This window comes from Triticum dicoccoides, chromosome 2B (genome assembly GCF_002162155.2).
Source record: "Triticum dicoccoides isolate Atlit2015 ecotype Zavitan chromosome 2B, WEW_v2.0, whole genome shotgun sequence".
Taxonomy (NCBI): Eukaryota; Viridiplantae; Streptophyta; class Magnoliopsida; order Poales; family Poaceae; genus Triticum; species Triticum dicoccoides.
Window position 1 is genome coordinate 305,749,438 of NC_041383.1, and position 19,113 is coordinate 305,768,550.

Here is a 19,113-nt window from a genome sequence, read left to right on the forward strand (position 1 = left end):
CGACCCCGACACGACACCCCGAACCCCCGACCCCGAAACAGCACCCCGACCCCGACACGGCACCTCGACACCGACACGACACCCCGACCCCCGACACCTCCCAAAAAGGTGTTCTTTGGCCTTCCAGAGGCCGACGGGGTCATATATTTGTGAATTATTAGTTAGGTCATATATTTTTCGATTTTGTTATGAAAAACATCATATATAATTGTGTTGATCGGGTAGTTTTAAATGTGCAGTTGTTTCATCGCTGCGAGGTTTGGTGTTCGACGACCTTCCCGTCCGTTTGACGAGCTGTGCCCCTTCGTTCGTGGGTGAGCAGAAATGACATGTCCTCCTCCCCCATTAATTATTTGATCTATTCCGATGAAACTTGATAGCTAGCTATATATGTGTCTTGAATCATCAGTATGCGTAACCAACATGTGTCTCCCGTTCGAAAGCGTCATAGTTATAAATATGCATGCATTTGCATATTTATAACCTTGATTCTTTTGAATTGTCCAACGCTATCCATGGACAACCCGAGTATGTGTAGATTGGGTTCGTTTTCCCATATGCTTTGCTCCGGATCCGACGCATAAATTTTGTTAGTGCCTCCCTTGTTGTTCTCCGGGTACACATCCTCTCTGTTTATTGCAGAGACGTGTATTAGGAGAACAGCGGGGAGGTGCTGCCAAAATTTTGCGTCGGATCCGGAGCATAGCATGGGAAAATGAACCCAATCTACACATACTCGGGTGGGATTAGGACCTATCATTACCTATTAGAGTGTAGGTTGCATGGACGTAATAAAATTGACAAAGTAGATCAACTGATGAATATATACATGGTGAATTATATATATAATTGTTGTGTGTCCAGTAGCTCTGAAAGTCGAGATGAGTGATCGTGCGTGGATGTATACCGGTCACACTGGTCAGAACAAATGGAGCGCTGAATGGTTCACAAAAACCAAGGGGTTTTTGCAAGCCGCATTTGCAAATGGCCAGAGGAAAACCTGGTGCCCCTGTTTCCTATGCGGCAATTGGGAAAAGAGGACAGAGGCTGAAATGGGTAAACACCTGCAGAAGAATGGTTTTACGCCCGATTATACGGTGTGGACATTTCATGGTGAGTCTGCCCAACGTGACCGAGCTGAGGTGGATCGTCGTCGCACAGACGAGCATGGTACCGGGATGGAAAACATGGTGCAAGACTATGATGATGCTCGGGATTCAGACGAGGAGATGGAGGAATCTGCAAAGGCCTTCAATGAAATGTTGGAGTCTTCAAAACGTCCGCTCCACGAGCACACTGAGCTTTGTCAGTTGGATGCCATCTCACAAGTAATGGCTCTGAAGGCTCAGTTCAACTTGGGCAGAGAATTCTATGATGTAATTATGACAGTATTTGGACGCTTTCTACCCAAAGGCCATGTAATGCCTGCAAACCTGTACCAGTCGGACAAAATCCTCCGTGCACTGAAGATGCCCTATGAGAAGATACATGCCTGTGAGAAAGGATGTGCCTTATTTAGGCTTGACTATGCGGACTTGAACTATTGTCCCATTTGCAAGTCTTCAAGGTATATTGTGGTAGACAACAGTATGGGTGAGAAGACACAGACCAAAATCCCCGTTAGTGTTCTTCGATATATGCCAATCGTACCAAGACTTCAACGTCTTTTCATGGTCGAAGAGACGGCCAGACAGATGACATGGCACAAAACAGGCAAAAGAACCGAACTAGATGCAGATGGGAATCTGATGATGGTACACACATCGGATGGTGTTGCATGGAAAAAGTTTGATGAATTACATGCTGACAAAGCGGCAGATCCGAGGCATCCTCGAGTCAGCATCAACACCGATGGGTTCAGTGTGTTTGGTATGACGGCAGCCCAATACAGTTGTTGGCCCGTATTTGTCTTTCCACTCAATCTCCCCCCGGACAGATTATGCAAAGAAAGAACATTTTCCTGACATTGATAATTCCAGGGCCCAACTATCCGGGAAAAAATATGAATGTGTACATGCAGCCGCTTAAGGACGAATTGCAAGAAGCCTGGGATAATGGGTTCAAGACATATGATGCCTATAGCAAATGAAACTTCATAATGCGTGTCTGGTACATGTACTCTACGCATGACTTGCCGGCGTATGCGCTATTCATTGGCTGGTGTGTGCATGGAAGGTTCCCGTGCCCCACATGCAAGGGAGCTCTTGAGTTTCGTTGGCTTCAGGTCGGTTGCAAGTTTTCTTGCTTCGACATGCATAGACAGTTCCTGGATCCTCGCCATAAGTTCAGGAAAGACAAGAAGAACTTCATCAAAGGTAGAGTTGTAAAAAACTCTGCACCACCCATGTTGACAGGCCAACGGACCCTGGATCAATTAAACGCTCTCGAGCCAGATCCAGAGCGTCCAGGGTACTTCAAGGGGTATAATTCTGAGCACGCCTGGACTCACAAAACATGCTTATGGGATCTGCCTTACTTCAAAGACCTCCTTTGCCCACACAACATCGACGTGATGCACACTGAGAAGAATATCGCCGAGGCACTTTTTGGTACATTGTTCGGCATAGATGGGAAGCCAAAGGATAATACTAAGGCTAGAGTCGATCTGGAGGCGCTATGTGATAGGCCGTTACAAAACATGAAATAACCGAAAGGAAAGCAGAACTGGACGAAGCCAAAGGCATGGTTCAATCTTGGACGGCCAGCTATGAGGGAAATTATCTTGTGGGTGAAAATGCAGTTGATGTTCCCTGATGGGTATGCAGCGAATCTAAAGAGGGGAGCGAGTCTTGATAAATTGAAGATATTTGGTCTCAAGAGTCATGATTGGCACATATGGATTGAGCGGGTAATGCCGGTGATGTTGCGTGGCTTCATCCCTGAGGATGAATGGCTAGTACTGGCAAAACTCAGCTATTTCTTCCGTGTTCTTTGTGCGAAAGAACTATCGCCTGGCGTGCTAGAAGAAATGGAAGAGTTGGCGCCGGAGTTGATCTGCAAGTTAGAGAAGATCTTTCCACCGGGCTTCTTTAATACAATGCAGCATTTGATTTTGCATCTCCCGACCGAGGCAAGATTGGGAGGGCCCGTGCAAAATCGTTGGTGCTACCCAACTGAGAGGATGCAGAAGACGCTTCGAGAAAAATGTAAAAATAAACGTAGAATTGAAGCGTCGATGGCTGAGGCATTCATCACTGAGGAGGCGGCAAACTTCGTGACAGCACACTACGAAACCAAAAATCGTCATTTGCATAATCCGAAGCCTCGGTACAATGCCGACGAGCCTAAAAAGGGTGGATCCAACCTCAGCCTATTCAAAGGGAATCTCGCACCAGCCAGTGTTTCAAATCCAGTATCTTTGGATAACGAAGAATGGCGGACCATTTCGTTGTATATATTCAACAACCTAATAAAAGTGCTTCCGTACATCGAGTAAGTTCTCGGTACATTGTTTCGCAACTTCTATTTCCTTTGAACTGCTCTTATTCCTGGATATTTCATACAGTCGATATGTCGCCCTATTCTCGTATAGAGCGGTGATCCAAAAGGATTCCGTCGAAGAGTATGAGCTTCTCGCAAAGCAAGGAGGCGGCTATCCCAGTTTCATCTCTTGGTTCAAACAAACGGTAAATTCTATTAGACAATTTCTTTTCATTCGCTAATTTGTTCGTAATGCAACAATCCTCTCATATTAAACTTGTAGGCTAATTCAGAGTCTATGGACGCCGAATTGAGACAAGTCGCTAATGGTTTTGACTATATGGTCCATTCATTTGACAAATACGACATCAACGGGTATCGCTTTTGTACCTATGGCAAAGAGCTATCTATGGCCGACTGTCGGTGTCAAAACCGGCGGATCTCGGGTAGTGGGTCCCAAGCAGTGCGTCTTAGGATCAATGGTAACAGGTGGCAAGGGACACAATGTTTACCCAGGTTCGGGCCCTCTCGATGGAGGTAAAACCCTACTCCTGCTTGATTAATATTGATGATATGGGTAGTACAAGAGTAGATCTACCACGAGATCAAAGAGGCTAAACCCTAGAAGCTAGCCTATGGTATGATTGTTGTTGTATATGTCTATCGACTAGCCTGGCCCCGGTTTATATAATGCACCAGAGGCCTAGGATAATAAGAGTCCTAGCCGAATATGCCGGTGGGGGAGGAGTCCTTGTCTTGATCGCCAAGTCTTGTGGATTCTTCCTTGTATGCGGCAGCTGTCCGGACTGGCCCATGAGTATACGACCATGGGGGTCCTCGGCCCAATCCAACTGATCGGGAGATGACGCGTTGAGTACCCCCTAGTCCAGGACACCGTCAGTAGCCCCCTGAACTGGTCTTCAAGTTAGGGACGCTCCTCGATTCTTCCGAACCGTTCTTCATCTTCGGTTGCCGGTCTTGAAAACTGGTTCAACAAATCTTCTCATCTTCTATCTTGAGGATCGCCGAAATGCATTCGACGAGTTTACACGTCGGGTATCTGAGGAGCCCCTTTAAGTTTCCGGCCTTTATCAATGCCTTGTTATTTTTATGCCACACTTCGGGTTTGAAGTTGTTCCCAAGCGGCAGCGTCCTCTTGCGTCCGAGCACCAACGCCGGACCGCTTCCCAGCTCTAACGCCGGAATGTATCCGAGCTCCAACGCCGGGCTATGTATCCGGGCTCCAACGCTGGACTGTATCCGAGCTCCAACGCCGGACTATGTATCCGAGCTCCAACGCCGGACTGTATCCGAGGTGTCGTAAATCACCTTGGTTCAAAGAATTTTGAAGGAGTTTAGCCGAGCTTAATGCCGGAAATGCCCTCTATGGAGCCAGCCACTAGTGCCCGAGCTTTATGCCGGACTACTTCCGAGGTGGTGCACCACCCCGAATGTGGGCCGATTTTTGTCAATTTTAGATTGATGCAATTTATTCTCTGCCGAGATACATAGCCAGTAGCCCTCAAGGTGGGTATCGGTCTAAAACCCGAGATGCCAATGAAGGATGACATAAGACCGCTGATCCCCGTAGCCGCTGAGACTCAGGTTGATTTGCAAAATCGGTCTGAGGATCAAGTCCTAGCTCGGCAGAATACTTCGGGACACAAAAAGCGGCGTGCTCAGTCCTCAAGACTCAGGTTGGGTGCGGCCGACCAACCCTAGGATCAAAATCTCCTCGGAGACTGTATTACACTTAAAATTTTCTGCATTGGACAGGCAATGCAGTAGCCCCCGAGACACTGGTCAGGTGGCAACACCAGATCAGGGGATCGATGTGCCCCTTTAATATTTGTAAATAATAAGCCCGAAGCCCAGTAGCCCCCGAGCCTTAATGCGGGCACGGGAGGCCGAATTAAGGATCGATATCCATAGTAAAATCACAAATTATGTGTAATGACTCTATGTATCCAAGTACTTTACGTCATTAATGCTCGGATCCGTATTGTACAAAACTTTGTTGACCGACCATCAGCTTCCACCTCTTCGGCCAATAGCCGAGGAGTGTTTGTCCTACTTTATAAAGCCTTTATGAGGGCAAAGATTTACAACAAACAAGGCAATCTGGCCATACGGTTTTATAAACAGAGGTACGTGGAGAGACATGTTATATTACTGTTTAACATAAGAAATGTCTTCCAAAGAAAATAGTCCCGCTATCGGTTCCTTTCTTTGGGTTGTCATGCTAAGCATGATCATGAAACCTCAGCTCCAATGTAAGAGCAAAATATCGAGGATTTAGTTTGGGAGGCCAGTTAATAGCCCCCGGTAGTGTTCAGCGACAGTCGAGGTCAAGCCGTAAACACTTCGGCCATTGTTATGAATGGCCCGTCGTTTAACGCCGTCATCGGATCGCCCACCAGTTTATGCTTATTGTGACAGTCAGTTTTTGGCTTTCTCCACTGAGGTGCTTAACCATGTGAGCTGGAAGCACAATTGTAGTGGTTCTCCCTTTGCACACCTAGCCGAACAGAGCGAAACATAGGAGGCAAGCGCAAGAGCCGGGCAACCCAACTATTGACCGAAGACACAATTCGAAACCGATGCATATATAGCAATATCTGAGAATGTTTTTGCCAAATCGCTAAAGGTGTCCGACGTTGCACTGCGAGACTTGTGCTGAAAACACACAAATAGTTTAAAAGTGCCATGGGCTCGAAAAGCCAAAAAACTTATTCAAAAGGTTAATGTCCGAACTAGATCAAGTGTTCGGTGCCAATCCGAAAATTGGACTTTAGAGAAAAAAAAGGGTGCTTCTGCCGTGCTTTAACATGACACATTCTATCTCAAAACTTCAAGCGGGTCAGCCTACAGCTTCAACCTCCTATCCCGAAGGCGGAGTACTTCTTACTAGGCCAGTTTAGCAAACTAAACTCTAGCGGCTTTGAGAGAGAAATTAGGCTCCCCGGCTAGTGACCGCACACTTGTGTCGAAAAAAGGAGTGATAAATAATAATAAAAACTTTGCAACGACTAAGAAGAAAAACACTTATCATAAAACGGCTCATATAAATTTAAGAGCCCCAAAGTGACTTGGGTAAAAGAATGATTGCATGTACCGAAGTACTTATATCATATCTATGTTCAACCAAACTTTAAACGCGTCTTAACCGACCGTCGGCTTCTCCCTCTTCGGTCAAAGACCGAAAAGTGTTATGTACTCCATCTGTCGAGAATATCGACGGTGTTTCCAATAACCAGTCAATTAGGCCATAAGGCTGTAACAGACAAAGCGCGCTCAGGGAACTTATGCTATATTACTACGAAGTGTAAGAAGCATCTTCGAAGAAAATAGTACCCCCACTGATACCTTTCTTCGATGCTCATTGTTATTATGAGACTTGTGCAATAGATATTTTGTACTCATGAGTTCCGTTATGTGCCGACCATCATTGAAAACTATAAGAGCGCTAGCTTTCGGCTTCACCCAGTCTGAGGTCCGGCTCGGATGACCCGATCGTAACAATCGCAGAGGTGCTCCCTTTACTCCCTAGCCGAACAATCGGGAACGTAGGGGTAAACACAGGAGCGAGGCAACCCAGCTTGCAAATCGCTTAAGTCAATATGGTGCATATTGTGGTGTAATACACGAACAAGGAACGAAGCCGTACAAGTATAATCATATGCAAGAGGAAAAGCTTCATGAAGGAAGCCCCCAAATGAATTGGGTATTTGAATTTATGCGTCACAAACAAAGTTTGGACAAGAAATTTTTACAAGCAACTTTTTTCCAAAAAAGTATAATGCTTGGCCGGGCCGAACACAAGTTAAAAATTTAAAACTTTGAGCATGAAGACAACTTAGCTGGTTAATGTGTTCGGTATTGATGATGCGGTCCGAGCTTGATGCGGGACAAGGATCCGTCCCCGAGCTGGTCCCGAGGTGGCAGAGCAAAGAGCTCGTCACTCTAAAGTGGTGACATAGCACGGTCAATGCAGGACGACAGGGTGATGCCGAAGTCCCCGACATGGGGTAATGAAGTGTTGGCGAAGCCCCCGGTCCAGCCGAGGTGACGCCAAAGGATATAGTCCGGCTGGATCATTTTCCTGTGCACAAGAAATAGTGCAAACCGGAGATAATATTAATAGTAATAAAAATAAAAAAATTCGTTGCATAACAAATAATTTATGCAAAGCGAGTAATAAAAGAAATATGGCCTGGCACCGAAGTCAATGTCAATGCAGGGCGGCGGCGTGATGCGGTAAATGCATGGCAAGGCCTGAATTCACAGGCCGGTTCGAGTTCCGGATGCGGCGTTCGCCGGACTATGTACGGAAACTGACCGAACCACCATGTGACCTCGTTAATGCGACCACCATTTGATAGACCTGCGTACATATGACGGACAAACCAGAGTACTAATTCATTGGAAAAAATGAACCCTAACAAGCAAAAAATACTAGGATTAATAGCACCTGGCTTATTTGTTGTAGCAATCCTAAGAAAGGTGATTCCCAAAATTGGGACTTGATCCGCACACCTATCGCCTGATGGGCAATAAAGCAACGACATGGCGATGCTGGCAAAGGTTGGCTCACCGAGGCAAAGCCCTCGGTCCAGCTAACGTGACGGAGCTGGTCGGCCAGCAACGCCGAAGTCTCCGGAGTAGGTTGATGAAGAGATGATGAAGCCCCCGGTCCAGCGAAGCAGGTCGTGACGTGGTCGATGCCGGTTTGATGAAGTGACCGTGTGGCGATGCAGGTGTGACCGCTCCGTGTAATCCGTGGGGCGGCGATGTTGGTAACGATTTATCCTTCACGATGCCGAACTATTGTTCGGCTGGCCGAGATGATGATCCAAAGAAATTGAGCTCGGCTCAACAAAGCGACGACGTGTTTAACGCAGGTCGGCCGCCGTGGAGTGATGTTGTCGGGCTGGTTTGACACCGGCGCGACGGTGAAGTTCGTATTGCAAGAATACTTTTAATACTACTGGGATGTGTTTGAGAATAAAACACAACACCCCATATGAAAACTTTCTTCAAAAAGGATGTCCGATATCCCGTTCATAAAGAAGATGAATTCGGGTCGGATTCGTTCTCGCGCAGAAAACAGATCCAAAAAGTGATGCACTAATCGGAAGTTTCCCGAAGTTTGGACGGTCGGATCGAGCTGAATTTTTGGCAAGTGGTAGATATGGGAATTCCGCAGCAAATGAACGGTTGGATCCTCCAAAGGAAATCCGAGATAGATGCTGGATACCACGCCCTAAACTCGTCCGGATTCTCGTCCAGATTCAATAGGGCTCTGGTATATCAGAGATTGCCGGAGATTCCTCCATCGGAACTCGACGAAATATTTGCAGGGTTGTTGTAGACTTAATTCCGCATAATTCCACCGAAGTAATCGTTGAAGAGACACTCGAGGAGGCGGTGGCGGCGGATACAAGTTTGCTGTCCAGAAAAACAGCACGGTCGCGTGAGGGCAATGTTGACGTTGAGCCCCCGAGCTCCATGGATGACTCCTCCATGATCTTGATAGAGATCGGAGTTGGTGTTGATGAAGGCCTTCATCCGAACATGACGATCGGAGGTAGGGCGTAGTCCTCGGTCAAGCCAAGGTGACCAGTCGAGCTGGTGACGAAGAAGCCGACGTCACAGTCGACCTGCAGTCGACCATTGATCCTTTCACCGATCACACAGCGGAACTCTCAATGAAAGCACCAATGTCGGTGTCAAAACCAACGGATCTCGGGTAGTGGGTCCCAAGCAGTGCGTCTTAGGATCAATGGTAACAGGAGGCAAGGGACACAATGTTTACCCAAGTTCGGGCCCTCTCGATGGAGGTAAAACCCTACTCCTGCTTGATTAATATTGATGATATGGGTAGTACAAGGGTAGATCTACCACGAGATCAAAGAGGCTAAACCCTAGAAGCTAGCCTATGGTATGATTGTTGTTGTATATGTCTATCGACTAGCCTGGCCCTGGTTTATATAATGCATCAGAGGCCTAGGATAACAAGAGTCCTAGCCGAATACGCCGGTGGGGGAGGAGTCCTTGTCTTGATCACCAAGTCTTGTGGATTCTTCCTTGTATGCGGTAGCTGTCTGGACTGGCCATGAGTATACGACCATGGGGGTCCTCGGCCCAATCTAACTGATCGGGAGACAACGCGTTGAGTACCCCCTAGTCCAGGACACCGTCACCGACTGAAAGTCTACAAATTGTTGTGTATCTGCTATCGGCGAAGGAGGTACCGAGTATTATGGGTGAGTTGAAGCAATTTATGAACTTCTATTCTATGGTGAAAACCCATCGAATGTCATAGTCTTCAAATGTTATTGGTTTCAGCCGAAGGAGACTAGGAGGACTCATAAACATATAGGGCTAGTTGAAATCAACCAAAGCACCCATTTAGATGTTCCTGATGTCTATATTATGGCTCAACAGGCGACCCAAGTATTCTATCTACCGTGGGCCTGCCAAACTAATCCAAATCTGAAAGGTTGGGATGTCGTTTATGAAGTGCCGCCACGTGCTAGACTATCTCCCCCAAAGGAAGAGGATTATGAACCTCACATTAACCCAGACACATATGAAGGAGAATTCTTCCAAGAGACACGTCTTTCCAAAAAGCATTTCATGAACCGGTATACTTCACCCCAAAACATTGAAGTAGACAGCAAGAGTGAATCCCACATCACCCCAAAGGAGGAACAAGAAGAGCCGGAACAAGAAGAGGTTACTGCTGCGGATGACCTCTCAATGCTTGACCGATTACGTAAAGGTGGCCTTCCACATGTTGATGCCACTGAACCCTATGAGCCCGTCATTGATTATAGTGATGATGATGATTATGCATTTATTGATGATATTAACCGAGATTATTAGTAGTGTCAGGTATTCAATTTTTTATGTTGTACTTGATGATGATACACTTAAGTGATATACATATTATTATTCATGTCGGTATTTTTTTTATGTTGTACTAATTTCGTTTACTCTTTGTCATGGGAGGTGTTGAAAGATGGAAGGGGAGCCTACTGAGGCCAAGGACAAACGTGCCCAAATTGAAGGTGTGCCACACCATCAAGGTAGCTCCAGCTTATATCAGTTCGGGCGGAATTGGGTATGTGGTTTGCTTCATGATTAATGCAATTCATTCATCATGCTAGCTTGAGCCCTTTAATTACTAATTTACTTTGTTTCTCTCTTTTAGGCATGCTACAATAAGACGGATAAGGGGCTAGAGGGGTACGACCTGTATGCCATGGCCCACACTGCCTCTTACAAGAAAGTCAAGGGGAAGGCGAGGAAAGGGGAGGAGTTTAACCCGAGCCAGATTCCCTACAATCCAGAGCAGGTGATGATATCTAGTGGCGGGAGGTCCCGTGGCTCCATAGCCATTGATCCAGAGATTGCTCCTGAGACCATGGTAAGTTTAATTTGAATGGATGTTACTTGCTAGTCTTAACATTTGAGTGTCATCATGCTAACGAAACATTGGAAATGATCTTTGGTGCAGCGTAACTCCACACAAGCATCACACGATCCTTCTCCAGCTACTGGCATGAGCCAGCCCGCTCCCACACCTCCATGATCAAGGTAAGTTTCTCTAGTTTTTTTCTTAACAAATGCATAAAGACCTAGACTTAGCTTTATTTCCTCCAATATGCTTAGCTTAATGACCTAGAGTTAGCTTCTTTTCCTCCAAAATGACTTAATAAGCTTACTCACCTCCAAAACCAGCCATTTTACCTAAGTTAGCTCTAAAACGATCTATACTTAGCTTTGTTTCCTCCAAAATGACCTAAGTTAGTTATAATATACTTAGTTAACTAGGTTTGCTCAATAATGACATGTACTTAGCTTACTTATGTAAAAAACGGCATAATTAGCTTAGTTAGCTCATAAACGATCCATTTTACCTACGTTAGCTCTAAAATGATGCATTTTACCTAATTTAGCTCATAAACGATCCATTTCACCTAAATTACCTCACAAACGATGGCGTGCTTCTTCTTCTAGTCACCTTTTCCTAACTTTCTTATTTGCCATTTTGCAGATTTCATTCACTTCTCGGAAGCTAGCTTGCTATGATGGAGTGCTTGTTTTTTATTTCATTCTCTTCTAGTATTCTTCTAGCTTTCTATGATGGAACTTGCTATCTTGATGAAACTTTGCATTGTAATATGTATGTGCAACTTCCTAATGGTTGCAACTTATGTGTATGTGCAACTTTTGCTATGTATGAATGGATGGAACTATATATGTATGTACGATGAAACTTATGTGTTGTTAAATAGCCCTGTGAAATATATCTATATATGTCATATATATTTGCTGTGAAAATTGTTGGATTAAAAAAACAGGAAAAAAGAGACAGTATGCAGGCTCTTTGTCGACTGCCACTGACGGCAAAGGGCTCTTTGCCATCAGCAGCGGACGGCAAAGAGGCCACGTGGCAGGCAACTGTGCTTCCTGGGAGGCTGACCAATTTGGTCAGTTTGCCTACAGTGGCGGATGACAAAGAGACAAAAAAACTTTGCCTACATCGGCGGACGGCAAAGGCCTGCCGTGTAGTGACGTTAGCTGACATCATTCGGCGGACGACAAAGGCCTTTCGAAGTTTGCCGTCAGTGGCGGACGACAAAGGCCTGCCGTTAACCACCTAACGGAGTAACAACACATTTATTGCCATCTGCATTCTTTGCCGTCCGCTGCTGAGGGCAAAGGTCCCTTTGCCCTCAGCCGCACGAAGCAGACGGCAATGTAGCTCTTAGTCGCCCCCTACTTTGTCGTCACCTTTTGCCGTCCGCGGCGGACGACAAAGACCTTTGGCGTCCGCCATCCATGCCTTTGCCGTCCGCCGTGGCAGATGGCAAAGTAGCTGATTCCCCTAGTGCATGATTATTTGAAATTCTGTCAATTGCCTAACAGTAATTGTTTCCCCACCATTTGCTATTTTTCTCGAGAGAAGCCACTAGTGAAATCTACGGCCCCGGGGTCTCTTCTTATCATATTTGCCTTTGCAATCTGTTTTCCTTTGTTTTTATTTTCAGATCTATTAGACCAAAAATACAAAAATACCTTGCTACACTTCATTTTATTTGCGCTCCATTTATTCTATCTATTACATTTTTATCACGCCCTCGCGCCAATTTCCGGCACCATTACCCGAAAGGGATTGACAACCCCTTTAACACGTTGGATTGCGAGTATTTGTTATTTGTGTGCAGGGGTTGTTTACATTGTGTTGTGTGGTTCTCCTACTGGTTTGATAACCTTGGTCTCATCATTGAGGGAAATACCTACCATCGATGTGCTTCATCATCCCTTCCTCTTTGGGGAAATACCGACGTAGTTCAAGCAGGCATCAAGTTCCCATATGTCGGTGTACTAGAATAGGGGTACTCTAGTATCCCGAACTTGTGCACGGGCAGTTGCAGCACCCTGCGGCAAGGCATGCCGGGCGACCGCCAAGATCCTCCGTGGTTCCTTTGGAGCCATTCAAGAACAAAGTATTCAAGCCAAGGAGGCAAGGCCCCGGCAAGAGGAGCTTGCCGGGAAGGCCAACCAAGGCATCCCAAGGAACTTGCCGCGACGCGCCACGCGTCCCGGCAAGGCAACAAGGCCCCGGCAAGAGGAGCTTGCCGGGAAGACCAACCAAGGTATCTCGAGGCCTGGTGAGCGACAAGCTTCCGGGCGCGACAAGACGACGACCGCGGCAAGGCGCTTGCCGCGGCAAGTAACCACTCTGTACCCACGCTCCAGCACATCTACCAACGTGTCGCTCAGGGGGCCTTTCCAGGCGCGCGTGGCGTGAGGCTGTGCAGCCAGCGGTGTGCGGTGGCATGCGACGCTGACAAGATCGCCATCGTGGCGAATGGTGGCGTCCCTGACGGTCCCTTTCTGCACTGTTTGGGCGACATAGACGGGCATTTAATGCCTTTGTCCCCTGTCGTTAGGGTTAGGTAGGATACACTGTGCAAGTAGGTGTACCAACCGCAACACTTTTTACGCTTTTACCCTTCTCTGCGTTGCCACCTGTCGGTGACCCCTTGAGCATATAAAAGGAGGCCCATGCGCAACGTAGAGGGGGTTCGGCTCATTCGGAAGCCAGAAAAACACCTAGCTCTCTCGAGCAAGAACACAATATAATCGGACAAGCTGCAGTAGGAGTATTATCTCTCCGGAGAGCTCCGAAGCTGGGTAAACTGCTCGTGTGCTTCGCCTCGATCTGCTCTTCGTGCGACCTCCGCCCCCCGCCGAACCGAAAGGGGCCCGGTCCGCCGGCCCCATAGGTGTTCGTGGATCAGTTTCCCCGACATCTTTGGCGCGCCAGGTAGGGGGCGTCGAGATTGCGTGAACCTGATCCGGTGTTCACACGAGCTAGATCTTCATTTTCTTCATTGACATGCCACCGAAGAAGAAAACTTCGGCGGCAGCTGCTCCGTCCACGTCACTTCCACCACCACTGGAGCAAACGGGTGGTGGAGTGGACGCCGGCGGAAGAACGGACATCGATGAGGAAGCTCATGATGCTGCCAGGTCCAAGGACAAGGCTGCGCATACCTCGGCGTCCGTACATGTACCGCGCCCATCTCAGGAGGCGCAGGACCGACAGCGTCATGGTATTCGCAGTACCATACGTTCGTTGGGACAAGATCGAGCTGGTGGATCTCGGGGTGCTCAAGACCAACATGCATGTCAACGTGCTGGCACAAGCGAGACATGGTCGCCTGGACGGGATGCTGCTCCTTCTAACATAGTTAGAAGTCCGAGCATATCCCGCTCCTCGCACCGTTCGCCACTACCGCCCACCACTCCAGCAGAAGCTTTGGCGCGAGCTCAGCTGCTCCTGGATTACCCTCCAGCTGAAGACAAGATCGACCAATGGAGGGCCACCATTCAGAGTCTCATTGGCTTTGCCAACGGCGACACTCCGCGGCAGCCAAGTGCATCGCGGCCGCGGCAGGACTGCCAGGCACGAGCCGGTGGTGACGAAACCGGTGGGGGTGCCACCACCATGCACTCTCCACCCCGAAGGCCAAGATCGTCGACTCGTCGGATCCACCTCGACAGCGACTCCACTGCGTCATCGGATCCACGAGCTCGTCGCGATCAGCGCCAAGTTCTTCACGAATTACAGCAAGAAGACGCTCGTACTCGCATCGAGCGCCAAAGAGAAGCGCGACATCAATCCGACAAGCGCGCTGGGCCCTCTGTTGACATGCATGCGCCAGGGGAACCAGGCGACTTGCCGTACGCGGTAGGTTGCCCTGCGTTCACTCGTGAGCTGCGGCAAGTCCAGTGGCCCAGCACGAAGAACTTCGAGCCAGATGTACCAGAGAAGTACGACGGCAAGACGCATCCATCAGAGTTCCTCAACATCTACACCATCGCGGTGCATGCTGCCGGAGGACTGGACGACAAGATCCTTGCCAACTACTTCTCGCTGGTGCTCAAGCCCAATGTCAGATCCTGGCTCATGCACTTGCCGGACAACTCCATATCCTCCTGGGCTGATCTGTGCCATCAGTTTGTCGGCGCCTTTACAGGCGGCCACAAGCCTCATGGCCAAGAGAGCGATCTTCATCTGCTCGCCCAGAAGGAAGGAGAGCCCCTGCGCAAGTACATTCAAAGATTCAGCCGCGTACAGCACAACATCCCAGATGTCCACCCTGCCGCGGTAATCAGCGCGTTCCATCAGAACGTGCGGAACCGCAGGATGCGGGAGGAGATGGCGATGTGCAAGATTAGAGATGTCAGTGAGCTATATGCCCTGGCCGACAAGTGTGCACGTGCTGAGGAAGGGAGGAAACTCCCCGGAGAGAACACAGGAGCAGGAGGATCTGATAGTGAGGACACTGCCCCGGCAAGAAAGAACCGGCGGCGGAACAACAGGAAGAAGAAAGGCAAAGATGTGCTAGTTGTTGAGCAGTCCGGCAAGAAAGCCGAAGCTGGTAGCTCCGGCAAGGAGGTTGCCGCAGCTGTGGCAGTCGCCGACAAGCAGGACGGCACCAACAAGCAATACTGCAAGATCCACCGCACCAAGGGCCATGACCTCCAGAGCTGCAAGAAGGTCGAGCAGCTTGTCGAGCAGCAAAAGGCTGAATACAAGTGGCGCGACAAGGAGAAAGCTCAGGAAGGTGCTGGAGGAGCTAGCAAGAAACGTCCCGGCCAAGGAGGACGCCGCGGCAAGGCCAAGCAGCGGCAAGGAGACAGACCTCCCCGTGGCCGCGACAAGGATGAAGATGACGACGATGATGAAGATATGGATGAAGATGAGGCCGATGAGTAGGAGTTCCAGAAAGCCACAGAGGTCCTGTGTGTTGACGGCGGTGCTTCTCTGCATACTTCACACCGCCAGCTCAAGCAGTGGGTGCGAGAAGTCAATGCGGCAGAACCACCCGTCGAGTCACGCAAGCCTCTGAAATGGTCCAGCACACCTATCATCTTTGATATTGAGGATCACCCTGATCGCATAACTGCGGTCGGGTGCTTGCCGATGTTGGTTTCACCAACTATCTGCAACCTCAAGGTCACCAAGATGCTAGTTGATGGCGGGGCCGGCTTGAACTTGATCTCCTCCGCGGTACTCCAGAAACTCCAGATCCCTGATAGCGAGCTCGAAGAGACCGGCACATTTCAAGGAATCAATCTGGGAAGGAGCAAGCCGAAGGGAAAGATCATGTTGCCAGTAACATTTGGCAGCAAGCTGAACTTCAGGACTGAGAGGGTCACTTTTGACGTTGCTGACTTTCCATTGCCTTACAATGGGATACTTGGCCGTCCAGCAATGGCCAAGTTCATGGCAGCCTCTCACTATGCATACAACGTACTGAAGATACCAGGCCCGATAAGTGTCATCTCTGTCCCTGGTGACAAGAAGGATGCCCTTATCTGCGCCGACAAGATCTACCGGGAAGCAGCAGCCGCAACAGATCGCGACTCACTTGCCGGTGAAGCTCCCAGGGGGAAGAAGAAGACCATGTCCGGCAAGAACTCTGATGCCCACTCTGGCAAGCGCACCTCTTCGGAGTGCTGCGCTACCGTCGAGGACGCACCATCGAGCTCCACCGGCAAGTGTAAGAAGACAATGGCAGCTCCACCAGAGACCAAGAAGGTGTCCGCCAAGGAGGACGGCACTGGTGGTACCTTCACCATCAGTGCCACTCTCGACCCTAAATAGGAAAGCGCGCTCGTTGCTTTCCTGCGGGCGAACGTCGACGTGTTTGCATGGCAACCATCTAACATCCCCGGTGTTCCCAGGAAAGTAATCGAGCACCATCTTGCTGTCTGTCCTCACGCGCGGCCCGTCAAGCAGAAAGTCAGGAAAAAGGCATTGGAGCGTCAAGAATTCATTGCAGAAGAGATCAAGAAATTGGAAGCAGCATGTCTTGTCAGAGGAGTGCTCCATCCTACGTGGTTGGCCAATCCTGTAGTCGTGCGCAAGGCAAACGAGAAATGGAGGCTGTGTATTGACTTTACCGATGTTAATAAAGCTTGCCCCAAAGACCCATTTCCCTTGCCGCGCATCGACCAGATTGTTGACTCCACGGCCGGATGTGACTTGCTTTCATTTCTTGATGCATACTCAGGATATCATCGGATCTTCATGGCAGAAGAGGATGAGGAGAAGACTGCATTCATTACCCCATGTGGCACATACTGTTTCATACGGATGCCTTTTGGTTTGAAGAATGCTGGTTCAACATTTGCAAGGGTAGTCCATGACGCTTTTGAACCGCAAATGCACAGAAATGTGGAAGCCTACATGGATGACATAGTGGTCAAGAGCAAGGACAAAGCAACTCTGATTCAAGATCTGGACGAAACCTTTGCAAATCTGCACAAGATCAACCTCAAGCTTAACCCCGAGAAGTGCGTGTTTGGAGTCCCCTCCGGCAAGCTTCTCGGGTTCTTTGTGTCTCAGCGGGGAATAGAAGCCAACCCCGACAAGATCAAGGCCATTGAGCAGATTGAAGCACCAAAGCGCATCAAGGATGTACGAAGACTTGCCGGTTGCGTAGCTGCTCTCAGCAGGTTCATCTCTAGGTCTGCTGAGCGCGCCCTGCCATTTTTCAAAATATTGAAAAAGGCAGGTCCAATGAAATGGACTCCGGAAGCGGAAGCTGCGCTGCAGGACTTGAAGAGATACCTGTCCTCCACTCCAACACTTGTCGCACCTAAGCCACAAGAGAAGTTGCTGCTATATATAGCGGCAACCAATCAAGTGGTTAGTGCTGCATTAGTAGCAGAGAGGGAGGCGGATGATGAGCTAGCAACCACGGCAGATACATCCGGCGACAAGCAGAGGACTTCACCGGCAAGCTCTGGTCCCAACAAGGATGGATCTGCGCAGGAGCATGAGAAGGTGCAGAAGAGAATGGTGCAGCGCCCAGTTTACTTTGTTAGTTCCCTTCTACAGGGGGCTAGTTCAAGGTACTCTGGCGTGCAGAAATTGCTTTTCGGCCTCCTCATGGCCTCGAGAAAGCTGCACCATTACTTCCAAGCACATGAGATCACAGTCGTCACTCGCTTTCCGCTGAAGAGGATACTGCAAAATCCAGAAGCAACATGCAGGATTGTCGAGTGGGCACTGGAACTGTCAAGCTTCGGCCTCAAGTTTGAGAGCACTTCAACTATCCAAAGCAGAGCATTGGCAGAATTCATAGCAGAGTGGACGCCAACACCAGATGAAGAAATTCCAGAAACAAGCATCCCCGTCAAGGAGGCAAGCAAAGAGTGGCTGATGTACTTTGATGGTGCCTTCTCGCTGCAAGGCGCCGGTGCGGGCGTGCTACTTGTTGCACCCACCGGAGAGTACCTCAAGTACGTAGTCCAGATGCACTTTCCCAAGGAGCAAGCAACGAACAATACTGCAGAGTATGAAGGATTGCTTGCCGGTCTCAGGATTGCAGCAGACCTTGGGATCAAGAAACTCATTGTCAGGGGTGACTCACAGCTTGTCGTCCGCCAAGTGAACAAGAACTATCAGAGTCCGTTGATGGAAGCATATGTTGATGAAGTGAGGAAGCTGGAAGAGCACTTTGACGGCCTGCAGATGGAACATGTTCCGAGAGCTCAGAATGACATAGCTGATGGCCTGTCGAAGTGCGCCGCACTAAAGTTGCCTGTGGAACCAGGGATCTTTGTGCTCAAGCTGACTCAACCGTCTGTAACGCCATCAACTGGACAGAGCTCCCCGAAGCCGCCGCCAAGAAGGTCACCAAGATCAACACCAAGGATGCTGAGGAGCAGTCTGCTCCGGCAAGCCTTAGGGCTTGTTCCGTTGAAGCAAACACTCCTGACAAGTTTTGCTCCGGCAAGCTTGCCGGGGAACATCAAGCTCCGGCAGAGCCACAGGTTCTCGCCGTAGAAGCGGATGCTCCCGCAGCAGCAGATGTGCCTTTAGTCCTTGTTGTCGAGCCGCAAGCTCCAGCATGGGCACAACAGATTGTCCATTTCCTTCAGACAGGAGAACTTCCCGAAGAACAAGAAGAAGCGGAAAGAGTAGCCCAGCAGTCAAGTATGTACCAGTTTGTCGACGACACACTATACAGAAGAAGACTCAATGGTGTGAAATTGAAGTGTATTCACCGGGAAGAAGGACAAAAGCTGTTGGCAGAGATACATGGAGGCATATGTGGTCACCACATTGGCGCAAGAGCACTTGCCGGCAAGCCATTC